The 18,653-nt window shown below is 41.6% G+C and overlaps 1 long non-coding RNA gene across 1 annotated transcript in view; it reads right to left on the bottom strand.

Annotated features, from left to right (window-relative positions):
* The window catches only part of LOC132682302 (uncharacterized), a 52,251-nt gene that overhangs the window by 22,290 nt on the left and 11,308 nt on the right, over positions 1-18,653 (bottom strand). The window lies entirely within an intron of this gene.

An 18,653-nucleotide genomic window follows, 5' to 3' on the forward strand; every position in this document is an offset into this window, starting at 1 on the left:
GTCCTTTCCTCTCCCCAAACCCCTGGCAACCGCTGATCTTTCTACTGTCCCCATAGTTTTGCCTTTTCTAGAATGTCCTATTGTTTAGAATCATACAGTATGTAGCCTTTTCAGGTCGGCTTCTTTCACTTTGCAATATGCACTTAAGCTTCCTCCATCTCTTCTCATGACTTTTCATCTCTTTTTAGCACTAAATAATATTCCCTTGTCCGGATACACCATGTTTGTTCATTCACCTACTGAAGGACATCTTGGTTGCTTCCAAGTTTTGACAGTTATGAATAAAAATGCTATAAACATCTGTGCATAGGTTTTTGTGTAAACGTAGGTTTTCAGCTCTTCTGGGTAAATGCCAAGGAGTGCAATTGCTACATTGTACGGTAAGACAATGTTTAGTTTTGTAAGAATCTGCCAAACTGTCTTCCAAAGTGGCTGCACCGTTTTGCATTCCCACCAGCAATGAGTGAGAGTTCCTATTGCCCCATATCCTTGCCAGTGTTTGGTCCTTTCATTCTTTTGGGTTCTAGCCATTCTAATAGGCGTGTAGAGGTATCTCACTGTTGTTTTAATTTGCATTTCCTGATGACAGATGATGTGGGGTATCATTCCAAATCCATATTTGCCATCTACATATCTTCTCTGGTGAGGTGCCTTGTTTAGATCTTTTGCCCATTTATTAAACTGAGTTTTTGTTTTCTAATTGTTGAGTTTTAAGAGCCCTTTGCATATTTTGTGTACAGCCCTTTTTCAGATATGTGCTTTGCAAATATTTTCTCCAAATTTGTGGCTTGTCTTTTTATTACCTTAAAAGCATCTTCTGTAGAGTAAAAGTTTTTTATTTTAATGAAGCCCAACTCACCAATTTTTTCTTTCATGGATTCTGCTTTCAGTGCTGTATCTAAAAAGTCATCATTGGGGGCGCCTGGGTGGCTCAGTCGGTTAAGCATCCGACTTCAGCTCAGGTCACGATCTCGCGGTCCGCGAGCTCGAGCCCTGCGTCCGGCCCTGGGCTGATGGCTCAGAGCCTGGAGCCTGCTTCCGATTCTGTGTCTCCCTCTCTCTCTGCCCCTCCCCCGTTCATGCTCTGTCTCTCTCTGTCTCAAGAATAAATAAATGTTAAAAAAAAAATTAAAAAAATAAATAAATAAATAAAAAATAAAAAGTCATCATCAAGCCTAAGATTTCCTCTAGATTATCTCCTACGCTATCTTCTTAAAATTTTAAAATCTGGGGTTTTACATTCACATTTTACATGATCCATTTTGAATTAAATTTTGTGAAATGTGTAAGGTCTCTCTATGTATATGTATATATATATATATATATATATATATATATATATATATATATATGCATGTGGATGTCCAGTCGTTCCAGCACCATTTATCAAAGAGAATATATTTTTTTCCATTGAACTGTCTTTGCTCCTTCATCAAAAATCAGCTCACTATGTTTGTATGGGTCTGTTTCTAGGCTCTCTATTCTGTTACATTGATCTATATTTCTCTTCTTTTGTCAATACCACACCGTCCTGATGACTGTAGTTTTATAGGAAGTCTTGAGGTTGAAAAGTGTCAATATTCCAGCTTTGTTCCTCTTCAGTGTTGTGTTATCTATTCTGGGTCTTTTGCCTTTCTGCTCTTCTGCTTGATATAAACGTTGGAATCAGCTTGATGACAGATCCACACGTTGCTGACATTCTGATAGGGGTAGCTTTAAATCTCGAGACCAAGTTGCGAAAAACTGACACCTTAACGATGTTGAGACTTCCTATCCAAGAACACTGTTGTGGGTTGAACTGGGCCCACAAAAAGGATGTGTTGAAGTCCCAACCCTCAGCACTTGTGAATGGGATCTTATTTGGAAGTAGAGTTTTCTAGGTGAAATTAGCTAAGATGAGGATATATAGGATTAGGATAGGCTCCAAATCCAGTGTGACTGGTGTCCGTTTAGAAAAGATAAGAGAAACAGTAGTCACAGAGGAGACAGAGACACACAGGGAAGAAGGCCATGTGATGACAGAGGCAGATAGTGGAGTGATATGGCTGCAAACTAACGGACATCAAGGATTGCTGGCAACACCAGAAGCTAGAAAAAGGCAAGGAAGGATTCTTTCCTAGATCTTTCAGAGGGAGCACAGCCTTGCCAAACACTTAATTTTGAACTTCTAGCCTTCAGAATTGTGGGGGGGAAATTTTCTGTTGTTTTACCCACTCAGTTTGTGGTCATTTGTTACAGCAGCCATAAAAAAACTAATACAAACAAGAAATATCTATTTATTTAGATCTTCTGTGATTTCTTTCATTTCAGAGGTCTGTAGTTTTTCCAATATAGATCTTGTATATACTTTGTTAGATTTGTTCCTAAGTATTTAACTTTTGGTGCTAATATAGTGTTGTCAATTGTGTCCATTGCTGGTATACAGGAAAGCAATTGACTTCTGCATATTACCTTGTATCCTGCAACCTTGCTATTATCCCTTACTCGTTCCAGGAGAATTTTTGTTGTGTCCTTCAGAATTTCTACGTAAATAATAGTGTCATATATAAACTAAGATTTCTTCCTTCCCGATAAAATACATTTTATTTCCTTTTCTTTTGTTTTTAACATTTATTTATTTTTGAGAGAGAGAGACAGAGTGCGAGCAGGGAAGGAGCAGAGAGAGAGGGAGACACAGAATGCGAAGCAGGCTGCAGGCTCTGAGCTATCAGCCCAGAGCCCGACGCAGGGCTCGAACTCACGAACAGTGAAATCGTGATCTGAACCAAAGTTGGATGCTCAACAGACTGAGCCACCCAGGTGCTCCATTTTATTTCCTTTTCTTGTCTTATTACATTAGCTAAGGCTTTCAATACAATGTTGTTAGTAGGAATAAGAGGGGACACCCTTGCCTTGTTCCTGTTAGGAGAGCATTTAGTTTCTCACCAGTATGATGTTACCTGTAGGGTTTTTGTAGATGTTCTTTATCAAGTTGAAGAGGTTCCTTTCTATGTTTAATTTATTGAGAGTTTTTATCATGAATGGGCCTTGATTTTGACAAATGCTTTTCCACTTCTATTGATATGATCATATGGTTCTTATTCTTTAGCCTGTCGATGTGATGGGTTACATTAATTGATTTTTGAATGTTGTACTAATACTCCTTACTTGGGGTAAACCTCATTTTGTTGTTGTATATAATACTTTTTATACTTTGTTGGATTTGATTTGCTAATATTTGTTGAAAATTTTTATATCTATGTTCATAAGAGGTATTAGTCTGTGGTTTTCCTTTCTTACAATGTCTTTATCAGGATTTGGAATCAGGGTAATGACAATCTCACAGAATAAGAACATATTCCTTCAGATTCTGGAAGATATTGTACAGAATTTGTATTATTTTTCCTTAAATATTTAGTAGAATTCACCAGTGAAACCATCTAGGTCTTGTGCTTATAATTTGGAAGCTTCTTAATAATACTGCTTCAATTTATTTAATAGATATAAGCTTATTCAGATTAACTATTTTTCCATATATAAATTTTAGTAGATTGTGACTTTAAAAAATGTTCCATTTTATCTAAATTATCAAATTTGTGGGCATAGACCTTTCCATAGTATATTTTATTATCTTTTTAATGTCCATACGATCAGTAGTGATAGCCCCTCTTTTATGTCTAAAACAGCAATTCATGTCTTCTCTTTTTTTCTGTTATTTATTTTCTTCTGTTATTTAAGTTTATGTTGCTCTTCTTCTTCTAGTTTCCTAAGGTAGAAACTAGAAAATATTGATTTCAGGTCTTTCTTCTTTCCTAATGTATGCATTCAGATAATTTCATTCAGATAAAATGCATTCAGATAAATTTAGATAAATTTCTATCTGAGCAGTGCTTTCACTGCATCCCACAAATTTTGATAACTTGTGTTTTCATTTTCACTTATTTCAAAAATTTTTAAATTTCTTTTGAAATTTTTTTTGACCCATGTATTCTTTAGATGCGTTGTTTAATCTGCAAATATTTTGGTATTTTCTGGCTATTATTCGGTTATTGATTCCTTATTCAATTCCATTGTAGTGTGAGAGCAAACTTTGTATGATTTTTACCCTTTTAAATTTGTTAAGGTATATTTTATAGCCTAGAATGTGATCTATTTTGGTGAATGTTCCATGCGAGCTTGAGAAGAATGTGTATTTTGCTGTGAATGTTCTATAGATGTCAGTTAGATCCAGTTGATTGATGATGCTGCTGAATTCAGTTGGGTTCTTACCAGTTTTGTGCCTGTTGGATCTGTCCATTCCTGATATGTTACCAAGTATGATAGTGGATTCATCTATTTCTTACAGTTTCATGGTTTTGCCTCACATAATTTGATGCTCTGTTGTTAGGTGCATATACGTTAAGAATTGTTACATCTTCTTAGATTATTGACCCTTTTACCATTATGTAATGCCTCTTTTTATCCCTGATTATTTTTCCTTCATCTGAAGTGTAATTTGTCTGAAATTAATATAGCTATTTCAGTTTTCTTTTGATTTATGTTAACATGGTATATCTTCCTCCATCCCTTTACTTTTAAAATCAAAAGTATCTGTGTCTTTATATTTAAAGTTGGTTTCTTATTTTTTGATCTACTCTGATAGTCTCTGTCTTTTAACTGATCTATTTAGATCATTCACATTTAAGTTTATATTGGTTTAGTGGATTTAATATCTCTCATATTTGTAACTATTTTCTATTCATTGCCCTTGTTTTTGTTTTTGATCTTCCATTCTTTTCCTGTCTTCTCTGATTTTAATTGAGCATTTTATATTATTCCACTTTTCTCCTCTCTTAGCATATCATTTATAATTTTTTTTTACTTTTTTTACAGGTTGCTCTTAAGTGTGCAAATACACTTTCAACTAATATAAATAACCACATCAAATATCCACTTCACTGACAGTTCAGGTACCTTATATCAGAGTATTACTAACTGTTCCCTCTGTCCCTTATAAGATTGTTGTCATACCTTTCACTTATACATAAGCTATAGTAACTAAACAATTGTTGCAATAATTATTTTGAACAAACTATTTTCTGTTAGATCAATTAATAATAATAAAAATAAAAGATCATATTTTCCCTTATTTATGCCTTCTGCAATGCTCTTCCATTCTTTATGTAGATCCAGGTTTCTGACCTATATCATTTTCCTTCTCTATGAAGAATTTATTTTAATATTTCTTGCAAGGAAGACTATTCTTCTAGTTCTGGGTCTGTCACCAAAATGGTCTGGTGACAAATTCTCTCAATTTTTGTCTGAGGAAATCTTTATTTCTTTTACTTTGTTTTTGTTATTTTTCCTCTACTTTAAAATATTTTCATTTTTCATTGTGATAAAATATACAGGATACAAAATTTACAATTTTAACCATTTTTCAGTGTACATTTCAGTGGCATCCAGTATATTCATAATGTAGCTCAACCATTCCTTTCTCTCCCATTCCATATCCAGAAATTTTTCATACTCCCAAACTTAAACTCCATACCCATTAAACAATTAACTCCCCACTCCTCCTCCACCCAGCTCTTGACAACCACCATTCCACCTTTCCACTTTCTCTCTCTATTAATTGGAATGCTCTAGGTGCCTCATAAAATGGGATCAGAAGGTATTTGTATTTTTCCTCACTTTTGAAGAATTTCAAGGATAAAGAATCCCAAGTTGGTAAGTTTTCTTCTTTCAACACTTAAATTCACTCTACCCTCTTCTTTCCTGCACAGTTTCTCAAAAGATGTTTGATGTAATGCTTGTCCTTGTCCCTCTATAAATAAGGTGGTTATTCATCCTCTGGCTTCAATACAAATTTTTCTCTTTTCATTGATTTTCTGCAGTTTGAATATTTTTTGTATTGATGTAGATTTTTAAGTACTTATCCTGCTTTGTATTCTCTAAGGTTCCTGGATCTGTGGTTTATTCTCTATTATTACTTTTAAGAAATTCTCAGTCATTATTGCTTCAAATACCTCTTCTACTTCTTTCTCTTTCTTCTCCCTCTAGTATTCCCACTACAGGTATGGTACAATTTTTGTAATTGTTTCATAGTTTTGGATATTCTCTTCTTTAGTTTAATTTAATTTTGTTTTTTTCTTCTTGTTTTTTTGGTTTGGGAAGTTTCTATTGACACAGTTTCATGATTCCTTCCTCACCCCTGTCCAGTGTACTTATGCACCCATTCTCCATTTCTCTCTTGCAGTGCTTTCGATCTCTATTATTTTTTTATTTTATTTTATTTTATTTCATTTTATTTATTTTATTTTATTTCTTACCATTTCCATTTCTCTGCTCACATCACCCATCCGTTCTGCTATGGTGTCCACTTTCCATTAGAGCCCTTAGCATATTAATCAGTTATTTTAAATTCTCAGTCTGTAATTCCAAATCTTTGCCGTATCTGAGTCTGGTTCAGACACTTGCTTTGAATCTCAGACTGCGTTTTGTGCCTTTTAGCTATACCTTATAATTTTGTTGTTGTTGTTGAAAAGCAGATAGGACATAGTGGATAAAAGGAAAAGCATTGGCTCTAGCAGCAACCTTCTGCTCTGTATCTGCTTCTCTCTCCAGTTTGGGAGCAGTGGTTTCTCTGTGACCTCAACTCTCTGAACAATCTAAGAAGAGTTGTTGATTTTCAGTTTGTTTACCTTTTTTCTTGTTGTCAGAACAAGAGTGATGACTTCTAAGATCTCTACATGTTGTACCAGAAACCAGAAGTCTCCAAAGGACTTTTAGTAGGCCATTGAATCTTTTCTATATTTCATACATTCAGTGAACATTTATGAAGCACCAATCGGCCCGGTGCTGTCCCCAGCCTCCACCCTATAACCAAATGTCCAGACTCTTCTGAACCCCAAGGAGACTTACCCATGTGAGACCTCCAGTTTCCAGAGGTTATGTACATGGGGTTGGTGGGGAAGGAGAAGACAGAAGAAGGAAGAGGTTTTAGTGAGGAAGAGAATCAACCTTACTTTTAGAGTTCATCAACTTTCATAAAATTATAACCCACATCATGGATTATGGAAAACTGGCTGTCCAACAATAAACCTTTTCCAGTTTCCTTTTATTCTATTCTTACCAAAGTTTGTTCTTCCCTACTGTCCCACAGAGAAAAAGAGAGGTGCGACATCAGATGAGTCTGTACTTGTTTGTAATATTCCAGTATCGAGTCAATGAGAAGCTTTTCTTTCGTGACAGTTGTGCCTGAGGAGAAAGGGATGAGCTACTGACCAGATCCACGAACAGGCAGAAGTCCACGGTCTGGGTAGCACAGGCACTTCAATGCTGCCCGATGTCAAGCTCAAAAGTATTGTCTCCTCTCCGTAGTTGGCCTGAATGGAAGAACATACACAGTAGAACCAAAGAATGCAAAGCCACGGTCATCCAGCACAGAGATGGAACACAAGGCCACGGGGCGAAACCTCATAGTTCTACCTTGCGCTAATTCAAAATAATTGAACTCACAGAGATTCAAAATAGATTGAAATTTTACTTTTTCACTACTTACAAAGATTTGCTAACAAATTAACAGTGCAAAGCACCTTTTGGAAAAGTATTGAACTAGAGAACAAAACTAAAATCTTTTAAGAGCATCTATGTGCATAAAAACAATAATAATAGAAATGTTTGCATCAATTTCCTAAGAACTTCTATTAGGCAATACGTTTTTGTTTAGTCCTGTTTGTCAACGGCTGTATCTCTAAGTACTTTAGAGGCTTTTGACCGATCCAGAAAGGGAAGAAGGAGGAAGGATTAGGCTAAATTGATGAGGCTTTTCTATATATTTACATTAGGAAATAAGGATCATTTGCAATAGTGTATAATACTTCCAGATAAATAGTGACACAACAAAGACCCAACCCAATAAGGATGAACCAACTCTCTACCTTACTTCCACACAGGTGGTGCCCTCTTTTAATTTCCCTGAAATCTGCTGTATTCTTTTCTCATTTCATTTCTCAAATTGAACTACTTTATCCTAAGTAGTAGAAGTCACCAGGAACAAAGCGGGATGAGCTAGTCAGGATTCACTGTGACAGGAGAAGTTCTCCGGAATATTAAACCACCTACATCTTTCCACTGACAGATAGGCAGCCAAAGCTAAATGAAACAGAAGGAGTAAAGAGATTCTGAAAAATATGTTTCAATAAACAAGGGCAAAATAAACCCACGGGGCGGTTTTGAACCACAAGGTTTTTTGCCAGCTTCTTCTCAAATGATCCCTGGGACACTGTAAACAGTCCCTGCAATGTCTTCAAGCTCAAACAGATGACCTGGACACATGTGAGAGCAGGAGGCAGGAACACTCCAGAAAGGCAGGTCCAAGGAGCCCGGGAGCTGGCTGACACAACAGGGAACCCAGGAGCAAACAGGCCACCAAATCTCAAACAAGCACCATCCCAGCATCTAAGAGATTAGACCCTCTTTCCCTAAACTCGCATTGTGACAACACCATCAAATTACACGGTGGCGAGACAAGAGAGGACCAGACGAGGGGGGTGGGGGGGCGGAGAATGTGACACGAAAACACTGTTGACATTTTTTGTTGAGTGAGAAATGTCCTATGGAAATGGTGGCAAAGATTGAGACGTCATTACGTTTCAGACACTGTGCTTGGCCTTTCAGATACACGGCTTCATTTAAGATCCCAACAATTCTGTGAGATGCTGAAACATCCAGTTTACAGGGAGGAAGCTGAGGAAAGAGTAAGACCAGAAAAGAGAGGAGGAGAAAGAGAGGGAAAGGAAGAAATGAGCTTTCACGGAGCACCTGCCCAGGTGCCAGGTCCTGTCAGGAACGTTCACCTGCTACCATGTTTCAGCTTCTCATTTTTAAGGTGGCAAGTTCATTAACCAGGAAAGGCCGGGGCCACGGTTGTAGTTCGGTCTTCTAAAGCCGGGAGAGCGCAGAGAACACACAGAGCCCTGACTGGCCAGCGGACAGCTGCTCACTGGAGAGCAGAAGGGAAGTGAAAATCCCCATAGATCAGAGAAGTGGTGAAATGCAGCGTCGAGGGCCAAGTGCAATTAGAGGCAAGAGAGGGCAGAGGAGCGGAGGCTGAGGGGAGCATCCAGGAGGACGCAGTCAGAGGTGACAGGCTGTCGGGAACAGTTGTGAAGCTGGAGATTGAATTATGCTCGGTCTGAATCCTGGCTCTGCACCTAGCCGGGAAGCCTTAAGTCACCAGTGGCTCCCTGGGGACAGTATTACCTGCTTTGGGGGACTGCCGGAAGGTGGAGATAATGCCTGTTCCACGGAATTTATTAATAAGTAATAAGAACGTTATTATTCTAATCTCCTGCTTGGAGTATGCCTGGATTGGCCTGGGAGGCGGAGAGAGGGAAGGCATCGCTGTTGCCGGAGATCTTAGGAAGCAGGAAAGCAGAGGGATCTGGAGGCTCTTCCCTCACTCTACGTGGGGCCTTCTTGCCCATCCCTTTGGGTCTCCTCTAATCCCACCCAACACTCAGAGTCTCTTCTCTGAAGCAGCCCCCAAGCTCAGCTGCAACCGTGTTGGATTCGCCTTCGCCGCAAGCTGAGTTAGGAGCGACTGAACCCGTAGTGAACCCACTACAAAAAGGGCCTTTCTCAGGGAAGGCCCACTGACCTTGGTCACCTGCCAGAGAAGTTAGAAAGCCAGTTGCTGGAACAGCGCACCTGGAAACTAGTAGGGACAGTTAGGAGTAGACTTAAAGCGTCTGCTTTTCTTTCAGGGTCACAGTCAATGTGGCTTTTCTTGTTTTGTCTTCTACTATTCCGTGGTCAACTCCTGAACTCCTAGCTCCACGCCCGCAGCTCGAAACGCTGGCGTGGCCGGTGCCGCATTCGCCTCGGGGCCTGGCCCGGCAGCCTTCCGCTGATAACACACCTGGGTGACAACAGTCATGTGTCACGTCAGCAGACTTACATTTTGCAGAAGAGTCACGGAGAAGAAGTAAACAAACACCACTCCGCATAAGAATCTCATTGTTCCAAAAGGGTGCATCTGCAGTGAATTCGACACCTTATCAGCAGGCGATTTCTTCTTTCCCAAAGGGCACTCGCAGAGAAAAATGTCTCCAGTACGGTCGCCGTTCTTTTTACAGAAAGAAGGGACAAAGGACAAAGGCATACCCTCCAATATCCCTAGTCTCTTCTAGTTTACTTTTTAGTCTTTATTTTTCTAACAATCAATGTATCATGTATTCATCGTCGGGGGAAAATTAAGATTACTTGTAAAATCACCTCAGACAAGATAGAATAAATAATTGTTAACATTTTGTGGCGGCTTCTGTTGATGTGCATACCACACATTAAATCAAGGTCTTAACAAGTCCCCTCTGCTTTTCTCCCGTGTTCTCGGCCTGTGGATGGTGCTCGTTGCCCTTGACCACCCTTATCACAGCCCTCACTGCTGTACTGCAATTGCTTGTCTACTCACTGGCCTCTCAGCTCCCCTGTGAGCCCCTGGAAGGAGAAGTAACCTTGTCTACCGGGGTGGCCCTAAAGCTTTGCTCCCTTTGGTAGGATTCATCTGCTGGAAGGAAGAAATGAACCCACCTGTGAGGGTTCATTTTATCCACCAACTGGGCTAGACTACAGTGCAAACATGTAGTTGGGGAAACATGAATCTAAATGTCCTGTGAACATGTTTTTTAGATGTGATTGACAGTTAAACCATAGACTTTAAGTAGAGCAGATTACCCTCCATAATGTGGGTGGGCCTCATCACATCAGTTGAAGGCCTTCACAGAAAGACTGGTCCCCCCACCACCCCGCCCCAGCAAAGGAGAGAGAACTCTGCCTTCAGAGTGCCTTCACACTCAAGCTGCAACACCAGCTCTCCCCTGGGGCTCCAGCCTGCTGACCTGCCCTGAAGATTTGGGCTTTTGCCAGCCCTCACAATCATGTGAGCCGATTCCCAAAATAAATTTCTGTATAATATATATATGTATATATTATTGGTTTTGCTTCCCCGGTGAGTCCTGATCAGTGCACCACCCTCCTGGATACTCTGTCCCCCCCTAGTCGGCCACACAGCTATCCGCCCTCGTCTGGGCTAGCCTCTCTGTCTCCATTCCCTTCTTCTCTCTCCTATTACTGGCTCCCACTCCTCTTTTCTGCAGGCTCAGCATTTATACCTCCACCTTCTCTCCCACCAAAGCCCTTCTCTTGTAGAATTGACTCTTTCAAGCAGCAACTGTATACTGCCTCAACTCCACGTTAACTTGAACGATTTACTCCATCAACGATACAGAAGCAGCAGACAGGATCTGCGCGTTAGGTAGGTGGTACTAAGGGCCGGGGGGAAGCAATGATACAAAGATAAGTGAGGGACAGGTTCCATCCTGAAATGTCTTAACCATTAAGGAAATCATTGCAAGAGGGGTAAAGCAAAGGCACGGAAAGCGGCAACAGAGGGAGGGCTGCACGTGGAGCACAGGAGCGCGGGGCAGAGGGACCGGGGAGAGCACACGGGGATGATCTCTCTCCAGGAGTAAATGGGGAGAAACAAGAATTCAAAGAACAACCGCGGAACAGCAAGCCCATGAAAGATGGATAGGATTTTGAGCACGTTGGGAAAAGTGCAGGCCCATCTGAAAAAGGCTGACTAGACAGGAATGAAGGCTAAACAGGGGGTCTGAAACAAGACTGAATTCCCAGACCTAGGCTTTCACTCCTGACATTCAGCCACATGTCCCCTATAGCGTTTCACCAACCGCCCCCCCGCCCCCCCACCGTCCTGGCCCACAGTCAGCCTCACAGACTCCATCACTCCCAAGGCGGCTTCCTTTATCAGCATCTCTATTTGTCAGTGGAAGAGAAATATGATCGTCTAGGTCATTCAAACTCAAAACGGAACCTCTGGACTCAGTTTTTTTCCTCCCCAGTGGTGACTGTGTTACCAGTGTTTCTCCAGTGAGCAGACCTTCGGTCTGTCCCCCATCCAGACAGCACCCTGCTGAGGGTCATTTGGCCTCGGGTCAACTGCTCCCCTCATAGAAATCCACTGCTGGCCCATCTGTTTATAGTTTGTAAATGTCCCCTGGAAAGAAACATATCTGCTCCCACTGGGCGGGACCAGCTTAGAGAAGAGGGAAAAGAAACACCCAGCTCACTGAGACACCAAACTTCCACTGAAGGTGCCCAAAGTTGCAATGGCTGTGGGGCAGTCACATCCCACTGGCTCGTAATGGACGCGCGCTTCATTAAAGTCGCCACGTTCGGTTCACGTCAAGCGGCATCTTGCTCCTTCCTCCTCATTTCGTAGCTAGTCTAGTTCCTCTTCCTGACTGGCATCCCCCACATGCACCCGGGCCCTACCTGACCACGATGCGCCTGTGTTCCCAACACCAGCAGTCCGCTGCCGCCGGGCCGGCCAGTCCCCGCCCCCCACCTGCCATCACACGAGCACATCACATTCATCCAGCTGCCACACACGCACGCCTGCCCGCAGCCCATCCCAGGCGCTCTGTGCCCCCTGCCCAGGCCACGAAGCTCTGCCCAGAGCTTGTCACCCTCACTGAGCTCTCCCCTCGCTGATCCCCCGCAGAAGGGAATTTGGCTTTTGTATGCGGTGTATGTCTTACGTTGTGAAATGATATTTCGTGGGACATGATATTATATGTGATTATTATACATAGTTTTAATATATTCTTCTTTGGCCAGAACTTAGAGGGTTATAAGAAATCACCCCAGGATGTGTATTTAAAGTCATGAAAATGTCACCCCCAAATTAGTACTGGCCTGCCACGGAAATATCCTAATCTAAGAAATCACTAATAAGTTGCTAAAGAAAACCTGGAAATACTAAGGTTTGTGAAAAGCAAACAGAAAAAGAAGATAAAAGAAGGAGAAGAGTCTGGATATGTGTGTTAGAAGCAAAGTATAACCCCACTAGGTATATTTCGAGATGACATAAGAAGTGAAGACGTGTTTAAATAAGAACTATATTCGGCATGAAGCTTAAAAAGCCGAGAGTCAAAGACCAAGAATCCAGCGTTTTTTTCGGAAGTGATCCTGTCTCTAGACGGCAGGCCAGATACTGGACTGAGGTCACTTGATGGACGGCTCGATGGAAAGAACCTTAAAGCATCCACCTGTTCTGCTCACAACTGTAGAGTACCATAAGGCATTGCGGGGGAGTGGACGGGTCTCCCAGGGGGACCTTCCCACCAAGTGCCCCTTAGGCCAGGTGCATCTCCATGAGAGAACAGTGTCATTGGATTGGGGCCTATCATCTCCTCTCTTCCAAGTCCCATAACTTTACGTTGTTTCTGCAGAGCTAAGAGCCGGATGCTGCACTGTCCAGATTGACTTCACTGGAGACGCCTGTAACTTCTGGCTGCAAAACAACAGGCCTCTTTCCCTCTAACAGCACGTGTCACATCTCCCTGTGAGATCATAACTGTTTCGAGGGTCAGCACCATGTCCCCACTCTTCCTGGAGACCTGCCACTCTGTCACGTACACAGACACGTCACCGGTTAGATCTTCAAACTACTCTTTCCTCGTATTTTCACCCACCAGACTCTTCTAATATTTTCAGTTAATAAACCCAACAAATACTCCTTGAACTTATTCATTCAACAAAAGCTTGCTGAGCCTCAAGAATACATCAGGCACAGCACTAGTGCTTGTACAGGAACACAAATTGATGAAGAACACAGTCAAGACACCCTCCCTCAGGGAGCCCACAGTCAAGTAGAGGAGACAGAACAAATAGGCAAACGAGATCACAGACACCGAGCTCTCCACTGAAAGGAAGCAGGGCTCCCTGGAGAAATGCCTGATCCTAGGGATGGGGCACGGCACACACAATACGAGCCTCGAGCATCTTGCAGGGCTAGAAAGAAAGCATTTAAAAAAACCCACAATGATGGGTGTGTATCGAAAGGTAAAGAGGAACCAAGCGAAAGAACTCCCAACGGACAAAGATGAAATGATTTGAACAACAAAATAAATAAGGTAGTATTTATGAATTATAATCCAAAGTATAAAATAAATATCCATGAGTCTGTGGCAATATAAACAAATGCGGGCCAAATGAGTAAATCTGGAGAAGGGACAAATGTCCCACACAGAAGAATAACAGATCATTATGTGGCTACTCCAGCCTCAAAGAGGTGGAGCGAAACTCCCCCACCCCTTACATGTGAGCTGCAGTGACTTCCTTCCAAGAAGCACAGTATGGAAGGGGGGATGGGAGGATGTAATCTTACAGTGGCAAGACTGGACAGACCCTACCCCAGCCAGATGAATAAGCCTGACATCCCAAGGGACAAGGGATGTTGATTATAACATGTGCCTTTGACATGACATAATGAAGATGGCAATTCTCTTCCGTGGTCTTCCTCCCCAAAACGCATAACCCCATCTAATCAAAGAAAATAATCAGACAAACCTCAGTTGAGGGACCTTCTGTTAAATACCTGGCCAGCACTCTTCAAAATTATCAAGGTCATCAAAAACAAGGAAAGCCAGAGAAACTGTCACAGCCGGGAGAAGCCTAAGTGTACATGGTGACTAATGGTGACATGCTATCTCAGACACAAATCCTGGAATAGAAAAAGAACATTGGGTAAAAACTAAGGAAACCTGAGTAAAGTATGGGCTTTAGTGAGTAATAACACATTGCCATAGGTTCATTAATCGTAACAAACGTATCATACTCATGTAAGGCTTTACTCTTAGGAGAAACTCCATGCAGGGTATGTGGTAACTCTATTATCTTTGCAATTTTTCTGTAAGTCTAAAACTGTTTTTTTTTTTTTTTCAACGTTTTTTTTTTTTTTTTTTTTATTTTTGGGACAGAGAGAGACAGAGCATGAACGGGGGAGGGGCAGAGAGAGAGGGAGACACAGAATCAGAAACAGGCTCCAGGCTCTGAGCCATCAGCCCAGAGCCCGACGCGGGGCTCGAACTCACGGACCGCGAGATCGCGACCTTAAAACTGTTTTAAAAGAAAAGGTTTATTATAAAAAAGAAAAGGTCCAAAACCACAGCTAGGGCTTTCAGTTCATGTACACGAAGGGCCCCGTGGAGAACTAGAGGACAATCCCAGAGTAGTAACCAGTATCTCAGGACTTCCAACGCTGGCAGCCAGAAAGAGTAAGGACACGCAGCCACACTTTTTGATGACAGCTTCATGGTGAGCCGGTCTCTGTGCCCCCTTCCCAATTTCACCGGCCATCGCCAGAATACGCTTCATCCTCCAACACAAGACCTTGTCTTATCATGGCAAAGTCTGTAGGGAGCACAGAACTGCCAGAGTCGGGCAGCAGCCTACATTTTGCACATCGGAGGAACTCTGTATTTGTTGAGATAGTGTTTGTAGATCACTTGGACACGTGAAAACGTCCATAACCGAACAGACATTTCTCCAATGATATACGAATGGCCAACGAGCATATGAAAAGATGCTCAGTGTCATTAGACATCAGGGAAATGCAAAGCAAAACCAGAGAGATAATCCCTTAGTACCCACTAGGACGGCTGTAGCTTAAAAAAAGACAAAGGAAATAACAAGTGTTGGTGAGGATGTGGGGAAAGTGAAACCCTCAGACACTGGAGGTAGGATTGCAAAGCGGGGCAGCTGCGATAGAAGATGGGTAGCTCCTCAATAAGTTAAACATAGAACGACCACATGACCCAGTGGCCCCTCTCCTCTTCTGGTTTATACTCAAAACAATCGCAAACAAGTGTTAACACAAAAACTTGCACACAGATGTTCATAGCAGCATTGTTCACAATAACCAAAAGGTATAAACAACCAGAGTGCCCGTCAACTGATAAACGGGTAAATGAAATGTGGTATATTCGTGCATTAAAAGGAATGAGGTACAAACACGAGCTACCACACGGATGAACTTCGGAACCATCATGCTAAGTAAAAGAGGCCAGACACAAAAGGCCATATATGGTATGAGCCCTTTTGTATGCAATATCCTGAACAGGTAAATCCATAGAAACAGAAAGCAGATTAGTAGTTAGTCAGGGGTTGGGAATCAGGGAGTGACTGTTCAGTGGGTACGATGTTTCCTTTTAGGTGACGGAACAATATAGAACTAAACAGTGGTGATGGTGGAAAAACATTGTGACTAAACATCTCTGTGCATTGTACAATTTAGAATGGTTAAAAGTGCAGCACTCAGTAAGTTCTTTACAGATTTTGGATACTAACCCTTTATCTGATATGTCAAATATCTTCTCCCATTCCATGGGTTGCCTTTTAGTTTTGTTGATTGTTTCCTTCACTGTGCAGAAGTTTTTGTTTTTGTTTTTTTTTATCTTGATGAGGCCCCAGTAGTTCATCTTTGCTTTTATTTCCCTTGCCTCCAGAGATGTGTCAAGTAAGAAGTTGCTGAAGTTGCTGCCTAGGTCAAAGAGGTTGTTGCCTGTTTTCTCCTGTAGGATTTTGATGGTTTTCAGGATGAGCACTGGGTGTCGTATGTAAGAGATGAATCACTGGGTTCTACTCCCGAAGCCAAGACTACACTGTATGTTAACTCACTTGAATTAAAAAAAAAAAAAAGTAGGGCGCCTGGGTGGCTCAGTCAGTTAAATGTCTGACTTCATCTCAGGTCATGATCTCATGGTTCCTGGGTTCCAGCCCCACATAGGGCTCTCCGCTGTCAGCACAGAGCCCGTTTTGGATCCTCTGTCTGCCCCCCTCTCTCTGCCTCTCCCCCACTCACTCTGGCTCTCTCTCTTTCAAAACTAAATAAACGTTTAAAAATAAATAAATAAAATAAAATGGTTAAAAGTTTATGTTCTGTGTATTTTACCATAATTCAAAATCACAAGTGCACTCCTTAATCCCATCACCTATTTCAGCCGTCCTCTCACCTGCCTCCCCCCTGGTAACCATCGGTGCGTTCTCTACAGTTAAGAGTCTTTTTCCTTTTTATGTATGGAATTGTTGAATCACTATATTGTACACCTGAAACTAATATAACACTGTATGTTAACTATACCAGAGCTAAAAATAAAATAAAATAAAATAAACAGAACACAGGAAAAAATAAAAACACCGATATCCTTTTAAAAATTAAAAAGCAAAGAACATCCATAACTAGCATGTTTCCAAGTATCACTCTCAGACTACCTATACCAGGAACACTCAGGATAATTGATAAAAATGCAAGTTCCTCGGCTCACCCAAGACTCACAGAATTAGATTCCCAGAAACCTGTCCTATTATCCTTTCAACAGCATCTCAAATGACCTTTGCACACAGATTTGAAAAATCAAACTAGAAAACTCTTGATATGGGAACTGTTTCCTCTATGTCCCCAGCCTAATAAAGCCCTGCTCAATATAGGCTTTTTTGTGGACTGAATAGACAAATGTTAGTTTTTTGGGGGTTTGTTTTGTTTTGTTTTGTGTTTTTTAAAGGGAGAACATGGTCGTCTCCCTTCCAGGCATCTGGGACTATGTCACTTACGAGGAAGAGTCCCCACGCTGTACTTTCAGCTTTTACACTGTGAGTCTGCTCCACTGACCAACAGGGCAGGGCATGGGGGGTGGCCCTGATGGGAGTGGGGGCTGAAGTCCCCTTTGCTCTCCATGGAAAGGCAGGAGAGGTCACCCAGAGAATTTACAGATTTTCAAAAGAGCATTTCACCGTTACCCCTTCAACCCAGATTCTGGTGTTGCAAAGGAAGATCCACACTTCACAGATTTTGTGCGGATTAAAGTCATGGCCTCTGGAAGTCATCATTAAGACACAGAGGGAAGATATCAATCAATCGTGTCACTGATTACAACCAGGGCTACAAAAGTCTTGCTTTCAGAATTGCGTGATGCTGTTAAGTGGATAGTGGAGTTGTAATCCGCTCCCGAAGGTTTTTCCATGCGTGCCACACAGGTCACCAACACAGTCTACACTCTAGATGGTTCTCATTAGCATAAAATCCTTAACTTTCAGTTTTCAAGTGAACATCTCAACAAGCCCGTACATTTATACAGTCCATATTAAATTTCTGCTGCCACAGGACCATATGGTAAGAAGTGAAAATTGGACGGGATTAAACATTAAGAGGCAAATGACAAAGTAAAAACCCATAGATACGGGAAAAGAGTACTTTTGCACAGTGTTGAGACTGTTCCCTTTCTGGGCACCTGAGCAAATGAAACACATTCTTTGTGGCTACTTTAGTTCCAAAGTTCTTTCCTGGAAAGGTCCTGGAATGATTTCCATTGGTCTAGAATCTACGTGCTCAAACACAGTGCTGTATGGAAGCAGCTTTAAAGAGGGGGAAGGTGGACAGTCATACTTGAGGAGTAAAAGCCATTTCCAGGATTATCTCCATGTTGCTTGGGCTTTGCCAATCAAGATGCAAATACTCATGGATCAGCATCTACCCTGTGCAAAGTATTTTACCTAGCGTGCTGGGAATGCAAAAACAAAAGCTTAAACTGACTACGATCCCCAAAGAGGTTTACAGTCTGCTTTTATCATTGAGTCACGTTACTATGCAAACAGATGGGTCCGGCTGGTGTATTTGTCTGGAGATAATGATGGAGAGACTAGAGGGCAGGAGAGGACCAGCCACACCTTTAAGGCTGAGGGAACATTCAAGGCACAGGATACATTAAAGACAGCAAGCCTGTCTAAAGATCAAGCCTAAAACAGGTTTTTGTGTGCCTCTTTTCAAG

This window comes from Panthera onca, chromosome A1, assembly GCF_046562875.1.
Source record: "Panthera onca isolate mPanOnc1 chromosome A1, mPanOnc1 haplotype 2, whole genome shotgun sequence".
Classification (NCBI taxonomy): Eukaryota; Metazoa; Chordata; class Mammalia; order Carnivora; family Felidae; genus Panthera; species Panthera onca.